The sequence below is a fragment of the Pogona vitticeps genome, chromosome 5, assembly GCF_051106095.1.
Source record: "Pogona vitticeps strain Pit_001003342236 chromosome 5, PviZW2.1, whole genome shotgun sequence".
Taxonomy (NCBI): domain Eukaryota; kingdom Metazoa; phylum Chordata; class Lepidosauria; order Squamata; family Agamidae; genus Pogona; species Pogona vitticeps.
In genome coordinates, this window is record NC_135787.1 from 122455133 (window position 1) to 122474455 (window position 19323).

Here is a 19323-nt window from a genome sequence, read left to right on the forward strand (position 1 = left end):
GGTCCAATTATTTAATTAAAAAGTCATATCTTATGCACAGAAAAATACGGTAGGTCCAAAGCAAGCTTGGATTGGTCTGAATCAACTTGCATCAATTCTGTGATTTGGACACTAAAAGAAAGCCAGATAGTGCATTTCCAAAATGTTAAACCATGGTTAGTACCACAGTACAGAAAAGCAGGACAAATATTAGCACATTTAAACTTATTCGTGCCAAGAACAATCAATATGTGAGGGAGTAGAAAATCCCTAAATTTCATCTACTTATGTGAAAAACTAATAGCTAAAGTCATTTTAAAGGATAACTTTAGAAGTCTCTAGCATAAAAACCTTTGGGCTTATTTGTTTGGAATTCAGCAGGAATAACCCTGTGTGCTTCCACATTATTTCCAAATGTCATACACCTCCATGAAAAACAAAAACAAAAGAAAAAAAAGTAATGTCTGTTTTAATTTCCTTGCACAAATCAATGGGAGGTATGAGGATTCAGATTTCCCAGTTTTGACAGTGCCACAAATGGAGCGCTCATGCTGGAACTTATGGGGTTTCCTGCTGCGCTCTCTGTGTTCACCAAACTCACAACATAGGAGGCAGGATCGAATCACCTGACCTTCCAGCTTGCAGGGATCATTTGACTGACCTGGCTTCTGCACTAAAAAGCCCACTGTTGAACCTCTCTCACAACAAAAACCAGGCTGGTATCATGAGCTGGAGCCACAAGTGTGGCTGCTGCTCATCTCACCTCATGGTGGGGTGAATGGCCACTCTCATCCTGAAGGCATCATCATAAAGAAGCCAAATATACCCTGGGAAATCTACATAAGCCTTGTGGATCAAGTCCATATATTGGATCAGTGAAAGTCATGCATTCTGGGTCCCAGGTTCCATCTCAGACCCTTCTTGGTGTGACTAAGTCTCCATTGCCACCTTGTACATCTGGGTCTCTGCCACAACATGGCATTTCTGGGTCCCCACCATTGTCTTCATTTGGACTTTCATTACTAACATCTGTGACTGTACCTCTGCTGTTGCTACCCTGGAAGTCCCTGGATGCTCACCTTTTCTAATGTATTAGATCATCCTCCAGCTGCCCTGAATGCCTTAGAAGCCCTCTCTGACCATTGCAGTTGGGGCAGGGGAGCCAGAACTGCTCCTGTACCATTGCAATCCCTCTCCATAGCACTCAGCTGGCTAATCATAGTGTTAAAATCAGGCCAGAAGGGTAAATCCAGACTCAGAATTATCAACCCAAAAAGCTCTCCCATCACCTGTATGAATGGACAATTGGGGTGGTTTAGGTGCAAAACGTATTGGCACCCACTTCCCAAGGGGTAAGGAGGGGAAATGGTCAAGTGAGTCACAACACTGACTCCCAGCTAGATACCTAACGCTCTGTGGAAGCAACGCGCAGGACAAATCCTGTGTGCCAAGGATACTTTCCTGATTCCCACCAGGCCAACTTATCCCCACCCTACCAGGGAGCCCCAGTTTGACTCCAGAAACTGTTGTCAGAGAAGCCACAGGATGCTGCTGTACCTGAAACCAACACTGCCACACACATGGCCAGCTGGTCAGATACGTATTGGAAGCCACCCTCCTCCTGTGTGACTCATGGACAGAGAGGCCAGGATGAGGGTGAGGCTACCTTATCTATGGCATGATATCCCCACCCATAGCCCTGCCCCATGGACAAAACACCAGTGTTCCCCATCACTGGGGATGGGTGAGGAGGACGAGTCCCTGCTCATGCAGTTCTGCAAGTTTGCTCAGCAAGACATTTTTTTTAAATGGCTTGACGGTCTAGTGCTAGGCCAGCTAGCCAACAAAGAGTGGGGGAGATGGCAGGAGGCACGAGGACAAAGCAATTAATATATACGTCTAGGGAGGCTGGACTTTTTTTTAAAGCCAAAATCTATACATAATAGCCAAGCGTGTGAGCACATAATTGAAATGTCTTTCTATCTCCCTTCGAGGTACAAGAAGCCATTCATTTTCCTAGTTATGCTTTATCTAACACCTAAAGCCTCAAGAGACACTTTTCATAAGCAAAATCTAGACAGCAACACTGTTTTGATGGTGATCTTCCACACCTCCCTCACTTTGTAAATGTCTTTTATTTCCCATTAAACTAGTCATCACACGTGAGGAAAGATTCATCACTCTCCTGTCCCCTGACTAGCTGTTGTCCTCCTTTGCCATCCCAAGGTTTTTTCTCCTCATGCTTCATGAGCTGCTGCTCCTCAGTGACATGCACAAATATGGAAGAGACGAATCGCTTGCCGGCGAATGTTCATCACGTCAGTGATTCATGACTTCTCTGTTTCAGGCACTCCCTTTGACTGAGCACTAAATAGATGACTTCCTCTATAATGGAGTTCTACTGTTTTAGAATTCTTTCCCTGGACTCCAAGTTGTAGCTTTGAAGGGCATCTAGTGTGCATCCAGGATATATAGTTCTGTTACTTCATAAATTATGCTATCTGTAATGTCTGTAGGGGTCTACACCACAGATGAGTGATTTATTTTAAAAAAACACCAAAAACATATAAACCAACATTCACTTCCTCCAGAGGAACTCAAGGCAGTCGACAATTTTCGAACAAAATAATTACACAATGGCTGAAATGCAGTAGAAAGTCACAACTGGAGTAAGCCCATTGAATCAATAGGATTTGGTAAGTCAAGTCTTCTATAAATTCAGTTGATCCAGTGAGCTCACTTTAGTTGTCAATTACTACTGGGTGACAGCCAAGGTTTGAAAACATGTATCACACATACTCAACCTTACTTTCTTTTTCCAGAATGCAAGTCATATGGACATGTGTGGCTTCCTTGCAAAGCTAATAATGTACCAAGAAGCCTCCCAGAAGTGCTAACACCCTTGTAAACAAGGTACACAGGACATCCATCAACCCTGTGCTTTGCTTCTGGTATATTTTCTGGGAGAGCTGATCGCCTTGAACATAGTGGCACATGTTGCACTAGCTTGTATTTTTGGTGAAGGAAAGCTAGGAAATAGAGTTGGTTTTCACTGCCGTTGCTCCTGAAGTCTCAGTGATCAGTGAGATCCTCTGGTGACAGCAGAACAGATGATAAAATGAAATTACAAATGCTTTGTCCCAAAACAGTGCTAACATATTTACTGTACATAGCAATTTCATTTACTATTTGTGAGGTAGGGACAACAAGAAACAGAAACACACAGTATGGAAAATTTGGAGAGCAATGAACAAGATGCTTCTATTTCAGACATGTTTCTAAGCTCTTCATGCTGTTTGAGATCCACATCAAAGTAGGTTGCAGCAGCTAGCCCCAAGGATTGCTTGCGTTTATATGAATCTTATGTATACAGTCTCTTCCTGGAGTGCTGCAAAATAAATAACACCTGTCATTAAGTAACCAGGATGCATTGCTAATCAAGTGTTTTTTGTATCATAAACAACATTATCCTTCCACAAGACAAGTTAATTATTTTTCCGAGAGAGTACATCTTTCTATACAAGCAATATTAAGATGGAATTATATGAGAAAGAAAAGGATAAATTACAAAATAGGATAATCAAACAAGATCAATATTGATAAATTGCAGCTCAATTGCACACTCGAGGCAGCACATTTTTAGAGAAGGCGGCAAAATTACATCTATAATAAATTACATTATTTTAATCACTTGGTAAATAATTGCAAAGTTTGTGTGGGATTTATAGTGTTTTCAGAGGTGCATTTCTAGAAAAATTGCTCATTAAAACTGCAGTGTGGCACTATTGGAAAGATGTGAAATTCACTGTCTGTTTCAGAAAGTATCTTTTAAAAAAATTAATAGCTCATTATTTTCTTTATAGACCTATCTTTGCAATTACTTTCGTGATTTTAAGAGATCACTTACTGCTTACTCTTTTGTTCTTTAAGAGTGATATGAAAAAGGAATCATGAAATTGTATGAATCACATCTACACCCACTCTGTGCCTTAGGCAAAGTTTTCCAGCTTCAAATACTAATATGCTTGATAGATGTCTAATCTAGCTCTATGGTATTGTATAGAAATGCTTGTCAGAGTGTGAATTTTTGGCTAAAACCTCTCTCTAGCTATGCATCTGATAGTGCAGGGACTTTCAGAACAGAATTAGTTTTAAGTCCCGTCACAGTAGACTACTCCCTTATAGTTTTCATCAGCTGGCACTTAAAGTCTCAATAACTCACTTTGAGACATTGGTAAGAGAAAGAATAAAAGGTTCCATTTACTCACAGATCTAAACAGATCAAAAACAGCATATTGTAGAAAATAATTGACTGGTTACAGGAACAAGCTTTAACTAATTCAGTCTGCTTACTGACTATACATACTATATACTACACAATTAACTCTAACACTAACTGAATACTGACAGAATACAAACTATACAGTTAACTGTAAAAAAGCAGGAAAAAGACTCTTAAGCAGAGAGGTGTGGTTCTCTTCAAAATTTGGTGCAGAGAGGGAACAATTGGTTACTGCTGGATTGACTGACAGTAAACTCAGCCTATAAAAGTCCCTCACAGCAAAACCTCTTAAAGGTACCACAGGGAGGTTGCTAATACTCCAACAGAAACATCACCAAAGTGGACCAAGGTTGACATAATCTATGTGGTGGCACTGTGGGCTAAACTGCAGAAGCCTGTGCTGCAGGGTCAGAAGACCAGCACTCAAGATTGAATCCACGAGACGAAGTGAGCTCCCCTCACTTTGTCCCAGCTCTTCGCCAACCTAGCAGTTCAAAAGCATGTGAAAATGTGAGCAGATAAATAGGTACCATCTCGGTGGGAAGGTAAAATGATGTTCCCTAGTAACGCTGGCCAATGACAACAGAAACTGTCTTCAGACAAGCGCTGGCTCTATGACTTGAAAAATGGGATGAGCACCGCCCCCTAGAGTCGGACACGACTGGACTAAAAATGTCAAGGGGAAACTTTACTATTCTGTATAGAGAAATTTGTCTATGTTTACCAATAGAAAACAAAATGAATAACCTGCTTACATATTAAAGTATGTCCTTTAATTGAATTCAGCTCTTGATCATCCCAAAAAATCACACTGACTGTATTTGCAGTATGTCTTTCCCCTCTCCAATGAAAACTGGTACGAATTCAAGAGAAATCCAATCTTCATAATATATGTCAGGGATGGGCAGCTTTGGTGGCGTCATAGGCCAATTCTCTGCTCCTAGAATCCACTGGGAGCCACACAGATAACAAAAACTGGAAGAAGAATACCCTTGGAACAGAAGGAACCCAAAAGTTGACTTCCAATTCTGAAAAATGGGTATTTCGGGTGTTAAATCATGGGCAGTGTATACATATGACCAAATGGCTACTCCTGGATGTCTCCAGGTGCAGCAATTTGCTTTTCTTTACTGAATATATACTTTACTTTTCTTTACCCAAATATATAATGCATAATTGGCTCCATAGTTGAAGTCTCCATGTTGAGAATTCATGCATATGGGTTTCCACACTAGCTGTAACTCTACGCTGAAAGGGCTCCTAAGCCCATGGAAACCTTCTTAAATGTTCTAATTATTCCAAATGAGTTCTTCTGAATTCTAAAAGAAATGCCAGATCTTCAAGCTGAAATCAGAAGATTCAGACTTTGGAGGGCAGCTATGAAGAAACTTAAAAATATTTTTAAGAGTAAGGATGTCAATGAAGACAAACACCAAGGTTATCTATACAGTCATGCCCCGCTTTAGGATTACCCCATTTAACGATGAATCCGCTTGACGACAATGTTTTTGCGATCGCAAAACGATTGTTTGAATTGGTTTTTTTCCGCTTTGTGATGATCGGTTTCCTGCTTCAGGAATCGATTTTCGCTTTACGACAATCAAAAACAGCTGGTCATTGGTTTTCAAAATGGCCACCGGGTGTACAAAATGGCTCCCCGCTGTGTTTAGGAGCCATTTTTCGCTTTACAGGCACCTGAAAATGGCCACCCCTATGGATGATCTTCACTGGACGGTGAGTTTTCAGCCCATTGGAATGCATTGAACGGTTTTCAATGGGCTTTTTTATTTCGCTTTACGACGTTTTCGCTCTACAGTGATTTTGCTGGAACGAATTAACATCGTTAAGCGAGGCACCACTGTACTTCAGGATTCCTAGTTGCTATGTATGGGTGTGGATGCTGGAAAATTAAGGGGGGGAAAGAGAGGGAAAAAGTCAGTTCATTTGGAATGTGGTGTTGAAGGACATCTTAACAGATACCAAGGACAATATGTGGGTTCTAGATCAACTCATACCAGAATTCTCTAGAAGCAAACGTGATTAAGCTGAGGCAATAAAACTCTGAGCACATCATGAGAATACAGGACTCCTTGGAAAAGACAATACTGCTGGTAGAAGTTGAAGACAGCAGGAAAAAGCAAGGTTGAATATGAGAGGGATTAATAAATAAAGGAAGCTGCTGCCTTGAGTTTGCAAAACTTGTTCAGGTCTGTTAATGATAGGGTCTTTTGAAGATCACTAATTGATAGGATCACCATAAGTTGGAAGCAGCTTGACAACACATAACAACAACTGTCTTTTACTTTCTCTGGATTGCAGTCAGTAAAACAGCAACTCAAAGTGTAAAATTGTTCACTTTCCTGTCTGCACATTTACACGCAACTGCAACGTCTCCATCCATGTTGGTGTTTAGACTTACCACCAGCAACACTGCGGTAGCTGTATTTGGCTTTGCTGTGCTGATCGTACTCCTCCTACGTCTTTTGCTCCACTGTACAAAGACACCGACATTCTCATGGTGAAGCTGGTGGGATGAGGTTTATTTCTTCTCCAAAATGAAGAGCTTTTCTGAATCTTTTTAGCTGGAACTTGTGAAAATTCATGGAGGATAGGTTGGAGAAAGAGTTGTGGTGTCCATATGACTTATGACTCATAAGGCATACATCATTCCCAAGCCCTGTTTCCTTTCCTCAAGCATCCTATAATACGTGGAGTCAAGAGAGATCCCTGTGTTTTCCTGCATTCTGCCCCTGCTTTAGGCTGAGAAATTCAATCCATGAATTGATCTATTGGACTGAAGTGTCAGATGCAGCGCAGAACCAGAAGTTACAGCTTCTCTGCTGCTTCTGACCCCAGGGGATGCTGCTGAAAATGGCCACGCTATATTTTTCTCTCTTCTCTCCTGTATCTTTTGTATATAGCAATATTTAATATTGGAGCTGAATTTTTCTTTGCTCTTCGAGTTTCCCTGCCCAGCTCCATGCCTTTAGATGCTACCTGAAGGGTCAGAGAAACTCTCTGTAAGGACATAATGCCAAAGTTGGAGCATCCTTTGACATTAAGAGAGAGAAAGGCTGCATCTTTTAGCATCGGAACCAATTCTTTAAATCCAATATCTCACATATATGAACCTGCATGATATTGGGCATTGTGGCCAAGTGGCCAGCTGATGTAATTCCTTTTAGTTATGCAGACATGTGGGCATAGGGGGAAAGTTAAAACAAGGAAGCCAAGTTTAAAACTACATTCTAGTTAGCTGTCTTTAGGCTAGTTTTCAGTTTTATGGTGCAGTAGTGAATGCTCACGGAAATCTAATTAAGCTTTCTTGCTTGGGGATATATCAACAAGTTGCAGCCCTTGGGTTTCAGCCTTCTAATGTCAGCGAAGAAGGCCATCAGCAATCATTTATTACTGCAGTTGCCTGGAAAAGCCTGCACAAAATGCCCCCAGACATTTTCCCTTCGGCCTGCAAAGAACACTTGAGAGTCCCTGAGAATAATTGGACCCAATGACAGAGGAAGAGATTATTTCAGTTGGCAGAGCGACCTGAGATACTGGGTTGGTGCCATGCAATAATTTAGTTTCCTCGAGAGAAGGGTGGCAGTTGGCTCCTCTGTCTAGAGCAGAGCCTGCAGCAAGTCGCATCCTCAGTTGTGAAATATGTGCTAATGGTTCGTCTTGAATAAACAGCCCACTCTCACTGATCTGAAATGAAGAGTGCTTGTAGCAAGGGTCAAGGTCTATGTATAATTCAAGGACCCACAGATGCACCTGAACCACTGATAACTCCCATTCATACTTTACACCACCTACAAGCTTCGTGTCTGCATGAGATTTATTCAGCACACTTGAAGCACTCTGAGCAGCCCCAGCATGACAGAGCTAAGTGCTTTCAAATGTCAGTAAGCAAACCCAGCTCATTCACAAATGACAAGCACCGGGCACAGTGGTCTGCTCTGTTAAACTCCAGATAGGCTGTTTTGGCAACGTCAGTTGAAAACTCGTCAATAACAAGTCTCTAGTCACAGATTCTAAGAATCCTCTTTGAAGCGGAGCCCCGTGTGGCTTCCCAGCACACATTTATATTCTTTCCAGATAATATTGACTCTATTTGTTTTGCTGCTAATCTCCACTGACATTTCTATGTAGTGTTAAAGGTGGATAAAGTCTGTCTGCAGTTCTGAATTGCTTGCAGTGAAGATCCCAGCAAAAGAGGATATAAGCAGTAGCCTAACCTGCTTTCCCCCTCCTCCTATTGAGAGGAGCTTCAATGGATTGAAAATACACAAAAGTACTCATTATGGTGAGAACAATACAGCTCTTAGTCATGCTTTTTAAGGCAGTTTCAAGAAGTCGCACACACTTACTGTCCTATTGTTCTAGAATGTATACAATCTTTTTTCTAAGAAGTCATGCATGGTTAATGTGTGATCTTATTTGAGTCTGAGAAACAAAAGCAAGAAAGGTTGATTTGCACAGCCACTTGCAGTTGAAACTCCTCTGGAATATTTGCATAAGCAGTGTTGTTCTGTTATTCTTTTATATTTTTAATTATTAGGTTTGTTCTATGTTGTGTCTTACTGCAGCAATTTTCCTCCAGATGTAATTCCTTCCCTTGAGATATTGTTGTTCTTTTCCTTTGGCTGACTTAAAAAAAAACTTCAAAAAAGCAGGTGTCCATTGTTGATCTGCCTTACATTTCAGGAGTGGCATGTATGTATATATGTGCAAATGTCTGTATGTGCACAAGTGAAAAGAACAGGGGAAAAGAAGCAGAGGGAAACCAAAGAATTTCATGCCACCCTAAAGACTAAGACAACAAATAAATTGCATTACCTCAAGGATTAATGAGTTTTATTTAACATAAATAAACCCATTATCATAGTAGCATAAATTGTGGACTTTAACCCAATTCATTAGATATATGAATATCTAATGAATAACTGTAGCTTCAGCTGACAGTTATACATAGATACAAGTGTGAAGGAGAAGAATGTAGAGGAATAGAACAGGAAAAAAGTACTAGCAAGTACTTTATGGTAGTCTTTCACCAGTTACCTAAAAGTGACAAGATTTCAGTTGAATATCAGGAAAAATTTCCTAACTGTTAGAGCAGTACGACAATGGAACTAATTACTTTGAGGGGTGATGAGTGGTCCAACATTGGAGGTATTCAAGACAAATTTGAACAACTACCTGGTAGATATCCTTTGATTATATTCCTGCATTGAGCAGAGGGTTGGATTTGATGGTCTTATAAGCCCCCTCCAACTTCATTATTCTATGATTTTATGATTTTTATGACAGACTTGTGGACTGGGATGGTTTATGGGCTGGGATTAAGGGGTATGTCTCACACCAACATTTAAAAGGAAGCTGTCCCCCAATCACCAGCTGTTCTCAATTATAGTCGTGGAAAGAAGTGGCAAGAAGTGGTAATACAGAGATGCCGTTAATGGTAATACAAACAAGCCTGCATAGATGAGCTAATTCACATATGTAGTGAGATAAGAAGACTTTGTTCTTACTCAAGCTGTGGACCAAGGAGTTTATCTTCTTGATTAATTCTGTTCAAGTATTTCCCATTGCAGCCTGTCTTTGGAATCGTTCTGTTAAAGGATGGCAGTCACAAGGTCCGAAAGGGATTGTCTTTCAAGACTGGAATATTCCCCCTGTGGACTTTGATCTTGTCATTTCTGATGGCACAGCTGTGTCCATCTATTCTTTGTCCCATGTGTATCTGTGAACAAGGGCAGACACCTCAATGTCCTCTGTACAATCCAGCAAAGTAATCTAATTTTTCTCCCTCCCATTACTTGTAAGTCTTAAGAAGTGGGAGAAGCTGTACTTAATTAGGGTCAGACCACCATTTTCAGAACAATTCTTTCTGGAGCTTTCTTCAGAAAGGTGTTAAAATTTCACCCAGTGTACAATTCCAGAATTATTCCGCATATTATTTATGTGAGTCATTGTTTGCACTTCATTGGGTCCAATGTTTAGAAAGAAAACATTGCATTTAAGATAATAAATTAATTTTTAATATTTGGTCAAAAGCAATGTTTATTGGTAATGAGTTTTTGTCGGTGGTATGATTCTAATTTCTAATGAGAAAAATATTGCATAAACTGGTTAGATTAAAAATTTAAATGCCACCTGCAAATTAGCTATTAGGAATACAGAATTATTTAAGAATATATATATATATATATATATATATATATATATATATATATATATATATATATATATATATATATATATATATATATATATATATATATATATATATATATATATACTCAAGTACAGCAGCTCAGTAAGTTAGGTACCTGACTGCAGAGCTACAGATCAGGAGTTTTTGATTCTGTATTGTGCCTCCAGAAAAAAAGGAATGATAAACTACTTCTGAGTACTTTATATCTAGAAAGCTCAAGAAAGAGTTGCTATCAAATGAATTGACTTGATGGCAGAGAGAAAGGCTTGCTTTGGATTGGTTCCAGTGATCACATGCACTGGAACCAGTTCAAACTAGAGCATTCCTACTTGTAGAATTAAAGTAGAACCCTTGATAGGAAAAACACAGAAAAACATGGGTAGGAATGCTCTGGGGGTGGGATAGTGCACTCTAGCAATGATGTCATTTGATCACCATCTTTAAGAGCTCACCGGTCTCCGCAGTGCCTCAAACAGCCAACTAAACAGACCGTATAGTCAGCCTCTTTGTCAAACTTCAATGCCCTTTGTGCTTTGAAAAGCCAGTAGAAGCCATGGATGAATGATAACACTTTTGACTGAAGGTGCTCTAGGCTTAATTCTCATAGTGCAAAAGTTATCTATTTTCTATCTGTTTGTCATGGAAAGTTTGAGAGAGATGTGCATAACTTTCCTCATGCTGGAGTTCATTGTGATAAAAGGGTCCTATTATTTAAAGGCCAAAACTTTCTTTTGAAAAAAGTTTTCATTTCGGACTGCTAAGCAGCAATGAAAGAAGACTGTTAGAGGGGCATATAAGATAAATGATGCAATACCCCTTAATGGTGGCAGTGTAAAAGGAAGAAATATGCTCACCTCTGCTCCATATAACGGTAATAAATCACTTAGTTTTTACAGCCAAATCTCCCACCATTTTATACATAGGTATATAAGAATTATTATTTTTGAAGGAGATTCTTTGAGTTGCCTTCTCCTCATATTCCCAGGCTTCCTGATCCAATAGTCCTGCACACTAAAATAGATGCTTCTGTTAGGAAGAATAATGGGGCATGCGCTGGATCCTTTGTAATAATCCGTGCTTCAGAAACAGCACCTGACCTTGTCAGCTTATAATGTGCCTCTTTTCAGATATACCAGACTGAGACAGCTTATTACTAGAACCTGCCATTGACAGACATTCAGTCTCAAATACTGTCAGATCAGAGGACATCAATGACCTATGTTTTACACAGTCACTCACTCACGCATATACCCAAGGTTGATGATTTATATATTTAAGATAGTATGTTTTTTGTCATTGAGATATCTTCTTATTGTTCTTTAACTGTAGCATTCCTTCAAGTCATTTTAATTACCACTGTGAGTCAACAAGGGGGTGATTATGCTGGCTGTTTTCCTTGCGATTTATGTTGGATTGGGCACTAATGAATTTGAATTAAAACTCGGTGACTACATTATCTAAAGCTCAATGTGGGAAAGCCCATAGTGGGATTGCTTTTTTGTGTGTGGAGGGGGGCAAGGGATGATTTAAATTTGTTGTGATTTGTTTGGCATCACATTTTCTTGCTTTCTACCAGTGGAATAGCCTGCTCAGAAGCAAAGGTGCACTTACATGGGTGTTCCTTCCCCTTAACTGAGTGCTCCTTTTCTCCAAATCATGTCTTATTAAAAAAAAAGCTTCTATTTAACACTTGAACAGTTTTACTAGAACACTTAAGAGAACAATTTTTTAAAATAAAATAAGAGAGAGAGAGAGAGAGAGAGAGAGAGAGAGAGAGAAATTGCCAATCAGCACTTCTTAGTGCCTTAAGGCAGTTTCTGCTGTTGTAGCTGAGTTTGCCCTCTGCCCACGCTGACTCCCACAAATCTGGATGGTTGCAGTGATTTTAACGGAGGAAACCCGGATTTCCACAAATGTGAATCACATCAGATCAACCTCTGTTTTTCTTACATTGTGGCCTCAGGGACAGATTTTTTTCCATAGATTTTTTTAATTGGATGTATATTTTGGTGGATGTGTTATTATTTCTTTTATCACTGTTAGCCACCCAGAGTAGTGCTCTGTCACTAGATGGGCAGGGTAAAAATGCAATAAATAAAAAAAATAAGTAAATAAAATGAGAATGAAAATGAGTCAGCATGGAGGAATCTTAAATAAGCAGGCAAATACAACATAGACTGGTATGCTAAAGGTCTGTAGCCATAGAATAGTACAGTTAGTTGAAAATTGACTCCTCCTGCACTCCCGCTCCCAGTAATTCTTTCAATATTGCTAGATTACAACACTGTAGTGACTGCAGAAAGTGGAAAGTCAAGCTAGTCAAAATGGCAGCGTTCTTGTACCAAGTTCTAGAGTTGTTGCTGTTGTTATGTGCTGTCAAGTTGGGTTTTCAAGGTAAGTGAGACATTTAAAGACCAGTTTCACATCCCAAGTGCATTTCTTCAGCTGAGCAAACCTCCTGAGTCCTAGTTCATCATTCTGTCTGCTACACCACACTGGGTGTCCCATAGGTTTAGAGTACTTATGCCTTTTTAAATCCTCTCTAGCATTCACATATCATAATGTGTAGCCTCTTGTAACTGTACATGCTGTGATTAGAGATGGGGGCTTTGTATTTGTATATGAGTATAAAGCCCCCCCCGGCACAGGTGGCCAGCCTGATCACCTCTCATGCCCAGGCCCCATTGAACCACTTACCACACAGCATGTGTGGCCGGCACAATCTTCTGTGCCACAATTGTGGTAGTAGCTTGGCTGCCACAGCCCCATGCACTGTGCAGCGTGTGGTAAGTGGTCTCATGGGGCCTGGAGGTGGGAAGTAATCAGGCTGTCCACCTGTGCCGGGGGGGCTTTATACTCGTATACAAATACAAAGCCCCCATCCTTAGCTATAAGCATTTTTCAGTGCCCAATATCTGATAGCTCCAGTTTTATCTAATTTCTTGAGGTCCAATTCCTGTCTTCTCTACCCATTTCTTCAAGACACCTTCTCTTCTTTCATCCTTCCATTTCAATCTGTTCTACTATATAAGCCTTAGTAAAGAAAGACTCTTTTTTCAGTCTATCTTTCTCAGCTGAGAATCTCAGTTAATTACTCTACTAAAAAACACTCAGTAGAAACTGACCTCTTTTTTTTCATTTAGCTACCTTCCCATTCTTTCAGCCTTATTTTCTTGTATCTCTCTGTTCCCTTCTTTCCCTGAATCTCACCATCTCTTCCAAGCCATCAGCTTCTCTTCTGTGAAATTTTCTTCCCAGCCAAACTGACAACTTTACTTTCTCTCACAGAATGCAGGCTTGGTAGTGTTTCACTCTCTGAGCAGTGGAATCTTATATACCAGCAAAGTGGTTCAGTCAGTGTGAGGAAGTATATAGTAACAAGCACAACAGGACAATGTTGGTGAAGGTATTTAGCACAAATTTGATAAATGAAAAATAATGACAGAACGGAACATTAGTAGAGGCTGTATGCAGTGGTGGGTTTAATAAATAATAATTAGTTGGTGTAGTTTCAGAAATAATTTCATTTTAGAATTCTCAGATTTTCATGAAAAGTTCTATCTTTTTGTAGCTGCCCATTTCTCTTTCTTAGGTAAGGATGCAAATCCTTGCTTGTCTTGTTCTCTAATACAACAAGAAACCACAAAAACGTTTGCCTTATTGTGATCTTATCAATAATATCATTTTTCCCAGACCTTGTAAGAATTTTTGCACGTGCAAGAATGATTTTTGAGAAAACTATGCATATGACACAAATTGTGTAACTGAACAGTGTTAACTTCTGCCTTGTGGAGTTTTAAAAATCAGAAACACTGAATGCTTGTATCTTTTTGACCTATCAGCCAGTCCTTCTGTGTTTGCTCTATACTATGTGCTTTGCCTCACAAAGGGAAAAAGATCACTAGCTTTTTGTAGAGACACTTTACACCAATCACAGAAACCTTTCTGGGAAATGAGTCTTGTTCTTTTGTTCTTCCACCTAAGGAAAGAAGTTATGTGAGGGTAAACAAACCCCTGACAGGCTGTCTCAATGTATGAAGGCAGTCTGATTCACTGAAAACAAATACAGTGGTGCCTCACATAACGATGTTAATTGGTTCCAAACAAAACATCGTTATGTGAAAACATCGTTATGTGAAGCACCATTTCCCATAGGAATGCATTGGAAACCGGTTAATCCGTTCCAATAGGAATGGATTATCCGGTTTTTTCCCTCCCCCCGTGGCTTGGATCTGACCCACGGCGGCTAACTCAGCCATGGCTTGACTCCCTAGAGTCCGGCCATGGCTGGGGTAGCCGCCGTGGCTCGGATCCAAGCCGCGGGGGGAAGGGTGGTGGGATTGCAATGCCTTTCAGGCATCCCGGGCTTGGATCCCACCCGCCGCCGGTTAGGGTAACCGGCGGCGGGTGGGATCCAAACCCAGGATGCCTGAAAGGCATCCCAATCCCACCACCCTCTCAGCCTGCCCCCACAGCTTGGATCCAAGCCGTGGGGGGTCGCTGGGAGCGGACACCCCCCCACCCTGCAGCCGCCGCTTGAAGCCTCCCCGCGCTGCTTTCCCCAGCCATTCTCGGACGTCCAGGCGTCCGAGAACAGCTCGGGTAGGCGGCCCGGGCAGGCTTCAAGCGGCGGCTGCAGGGTGGGGGGGTGTCCGGAAGGTTTCCAGGCTTTCACCTGGAAACCTTCCCGGTACCCCCCCCCTCTGTCCCCGCTGCTGGTAGCCTGCCCGGGCCGCCTACCCCAGCCGTTCTCGGACGTCCAGGCGTCCGAGAACAGCTCGGGTAGGCGGCCCGGGCAGGCTTCAAGCGGCGGCTGCAGGGTGGGGGGGTGTCCGGAAGGTTTCCAGGCTTTCACCTGGAAACCTTCCCGGTACCCCCCCCCTCTGTCCCCGCTGCTGGTAGCCTGCCCGGGCCGCCTACCCCAGCCGTTCTCGGACGTCCAGGCGTCCGAGAACAGCTCGGGTAGGCGGCCCGGGCAGGCTTCAAGCGGCGGCTGCAGGGTGGGGGGGTGTCCGGAAGGTTTCCAGGCTTTCACCTGGAAACCTTCCGGGTACCCCCCCCCCTCTGTCCCCGCTGCTGGTAGCCTGCCCGGGCCGCCTACCCCAGCCGTTCTCGGACGTCCAGGCGTCCGAGAACAGCTCGGGTAGGCGGCCTGGGCAGGCTTCAAGCGGCGGCTGCAGGGTGGGGGGGTGTCCGGAAGGTTTCCAGGCTTTCACCTGGAAACCTTCCCGGTACCCCCCCCTCTGTCCCCGCTGCTGGTAGCCTGCCCGGGCCGCCTACCCCAGCCGTTCTCGGACGTCCAGGCGTCCGAGAACAGCTCGGGTAGGCGGCCCGGGCAGGCTTCAAGCGGCGGCTGCAGGGTGGGGGGGTGTCCGGAAGGTTTCCAGGCTTTCACCTGGAAACCTTCCGGGTACCCCCCCTTCTGTCCCCGCTGCTGGTAGCCTGCCCGGGCCGCCTACCCCAGCCGTTCTCGGACGTCCAGGCATCCGAGAACAGCTCGGGTAGGCAGCCTGGGCAGGCTTCAAGCGGCGGCTGCAGGGTGGGGGGGTGTCCGGAAGGTTTCCAGGCTTTCACCTGGAAACCTTCCCGGTACCCCCCCCCCCCCTCTGTCCCCGCTGCTGGTAGCCTGCCCGGGCCGCCTACCCCAGCCGTTCTCGGACGTCCAGGCGTCCGAGAACGGCTCGGGTAGGCGGCCCGGGCAGGCTACCAGCTGGGGCTGGCTGACGCTTCGGAGGAGCCGCGGGGAGAGGCCTCCCCGCGGCCCCTCCGAAGCGCCGGCCAGCCGGCCGGCATTCTCGGGGCAGGCGCTTCGGAGCAGCCGCGGGAGAGGTCTCCCCGCAGCCGCTCCGAATCGCCCGCCCGGAGAATGCCTGCAGGCTGGCCGGCGATTCAGAGCGGCTGCGGGGAGACCTCTCCCGCGGCTGCTCCGAAGCGCCGGCCAGCCGGCCGGCATTCTCGGGGCAGGGGCTTTGGAGCAGCCGTGGGAGAGGTCTCCCCGCAGCCGCTCCGAATCGCCCGCCCGGAGAATGCCTGCAGGCTGGCCGGCGATTCAGAGCGGCTGCGGGGAGACCTCTCCCGCGGCTGCTCCGAAGCGCCGGCCAGCCGGCCGGCATTCTCGGGGCAGGGGCTTTGGAGCAGCCGTGGGAGAGGTCTCCCCGCAGCCGCTCCGAATCGCCCGCCCGGAGAATGCCTGCAGGCTGGCCGGCGATTCAGAGCGGCTGCGGGGAGACCTCTCCCACGGCTGCTCCAAAGCGCCGGCCAGCCGGCCGGCATTCTCGGGGCAGGCGCTTCGGAGCAGCCGCGGGAGAGGTCTCCCCGCGGCCGCTCCAAAGCGCCCGCCCGGAGAATGCCTGCAGGCTGGCCGGCGATTCAGAGTGGCTGCGGGGAGACCTCTCCCGCGGCTGCTCCGAAGCGCCGGCCAGCCAGCCGGCATTCTCGGGGCAGGCGCTTTGGAGCAGCCGTGGGAGAGGTCTCCCCGCAGCCGCTCCAAAGCGCCCGCCCGGAGAATGCCTGCAGGCTGGCCGGCGATTCAGAGCGGCTGCGGGGAGACCTCTCCCGCGGCTGCTCCGAAGCGCCGGCCAGCCAGCCGGCATTCTCGGGGCAGGCGCTTTGGAGCAGCCGTGGGAGAGGTCTCCCCGCAGCCGCTCCAAAGCGCCCGCCCGGAGAATGCCTGCAGGCTGGCCGGCGATTCAGAGCGGCTGCGGGGAGACCTCTCCCGCGGCTGCTCCGAAGCGCCGGCCAGCCGGCCGGCATTCTCGGTGCAGGCGCTTCGGAGCAGCCGCGGGAGAGGTCTCCCCGCGGCCGCTCCAAAGCGCCCGCCCGGAGAATGCCTGCAGGCTGGCCGGCGATTCAGAGCGGCTGCGGGGAGACCTCTCCCGCGGCTGCTCCAAAGCGCCGGCCAGCCGGCCGGCATTCTCAGGGCAGGCGCTTTGGAGCGGCCGCGGGAGAGGTCTCCCCGCGGCCGCTCCAAAGCGCCCGCCGGGGGCCTATGGGGGAAACATCGCTATGCGAGTTTCCTCCATAGACTGCCTCGCTATACGAGGCAGTAGTTTCCCCCAGAAACCCCCTCGCTATGCGAATTCATCGTTAAACGAAGCATTCGCTAAGCGAGGCACCACTGTAATTCAGGAGGATTTCTTCTGCTCCCTAGTTCATGGTTCCTTCCATGGGCCAATGTCTTTTCCTCCATTTTCTTTGTTGGTAGATGTTGTATTGTCATCACTGAAGTTGTAGCAGGCTGAGCAATTAGTGCAATAGGCAGAGAATCCCAACTAGATTATGGCTGCTATGATTTCCATGATACCTGCAGTTTTCCTCACTGTCTGCCTAGGGCTTGCTTGCAATAGCTGAGGGGAACAAATCGCCACATATGGACAATATTGGCCATGCTGACTTGGACATTCTGGGAGTTATACTTTAAAAAACAAACATTGCCCATACCTTTGTAGATCCTTATTTGTCTATTATTATCCAGTGAACACTAGGTAATAACAGACAATTATATGAAAGATATATGTGGTTTGATGAAGGTCTTGACACATGGCATTGTACAACCTATGAGAGGCTGTGGCTAGCCAATTTTCCAGATGTTAGGGGAAAAGCTACATAGCAGCATAATTCATATGCTTTGTGTCTGCATCTTCAGCATAGTGTGTCTGCACGTGTTTAAAGAATAAATTCAATTTAAAAAACAAAACAAAACAAAAAAACCAAACCACATCTATCCAGTTTATGAATGTGGAATATTGTGCTTCTGTACTCATGATTCAAAAATCCAGGAAATGGCCAAATATTGCTGCACAAGATCATGCCCATGTTGCCACCAGGGAAAAGATGGCCAGGCTTTACATAGCAAAAGGCACCCTGAATGCTGACAACACCAATGGCAGCAGTCAAGATTGTCTAGAGCCGTGGTCCCCAACCTTGGGCCTCCAGATGTTCTTGGACTACAACTCCCAGAAGCCTCCATCAACACCTCTGCCGGCCAGGATTTGTGGGAGTTGAAGTCCAAGAACATCTGGAGGCCCAAGGTTGGGGACCACTGGTCTAGAGGATACCCCTCTTCTGCTCACTACCATTCATCAAACACACACACACACACACACACACACACACACACACACAAGGGAAAATCCCAGAAGCTGACTCATTTTTTCATCAGTGTACTACTTCTCACCCAAACTCAAAGCAATTGTCAGGGCTGCTTTTCAACAAGAATGCATAAGACAAAAGGACAAAAAAGCAACTCATTTGAAATATGATGTTATAGGAGAGCCATACAGATAGGAAAGATAGCCAGAAAAGAGAGTGTTCAATCAAGTCAAACCTGAACTCTTAGAGCAATAGTGAGTCAACTGAGCTTATCCTACTATGCACATATAATGGAAATATAGAAATGACCAGAATAGATTATATTGCTGGGAAAAGTGGAGTGGAGCAGTAGAAAAAGAGGAAGACCTAACATGCAATGGGTTGACTCAACAGAGGAAGCCACAACTGTTAGTTTGCAAGATTTGAGCAGAACTTATTTGCAAAGACAATACTGCTGGCAGGGGCAATAGGAAGAGAGAACAACCTAAAATGAGATGTTGGTTTGAAAGATCTGAGCACAGCTGTTAATGACAGGACATTTTGGAAGTCAGTAAATCATCAGAAGTGAATTGATGGCATATAGCATTTTTGGAGGGTTTTTTTCTTAATTACCAAACAGTGGTATAGTAATAAGATCAGTGCAGCAGGAACCAGACTCTGCTAACATTGTATAAGACCATCGCCACCAAGAAAGCAAAACCCAGTAATTTTGAGCTTTTGAATTGTTGTTGTAGGTTTTTTTGGGGGGGGGCAGTCT

The 19323-nt window shown here is 44.6% G+C and overlaps 1 long non-coding RNA gene across 1 annotated transcript; it reads right to left on the bottom strand.

Moving 5' to 3' along the window:
* Window positions 1-391: 391 nt before the first annotated feature.
* LOC144589540 (uncharacterized) lies at window positions 392-10056 on the bottom strand. The gene is made up of 2 exons (XR_013545707.1): window positions 9790-10056; window positions 392-3367 (listed from the first exon to the last, which is right to left on the bottom strand). It is a non-coding gene; the product is annotated as an uncharacterized LOC144589540 (long non-coding RNA).
* Window positions 10057-19323: the final 9267 nt, after the last annotated feature.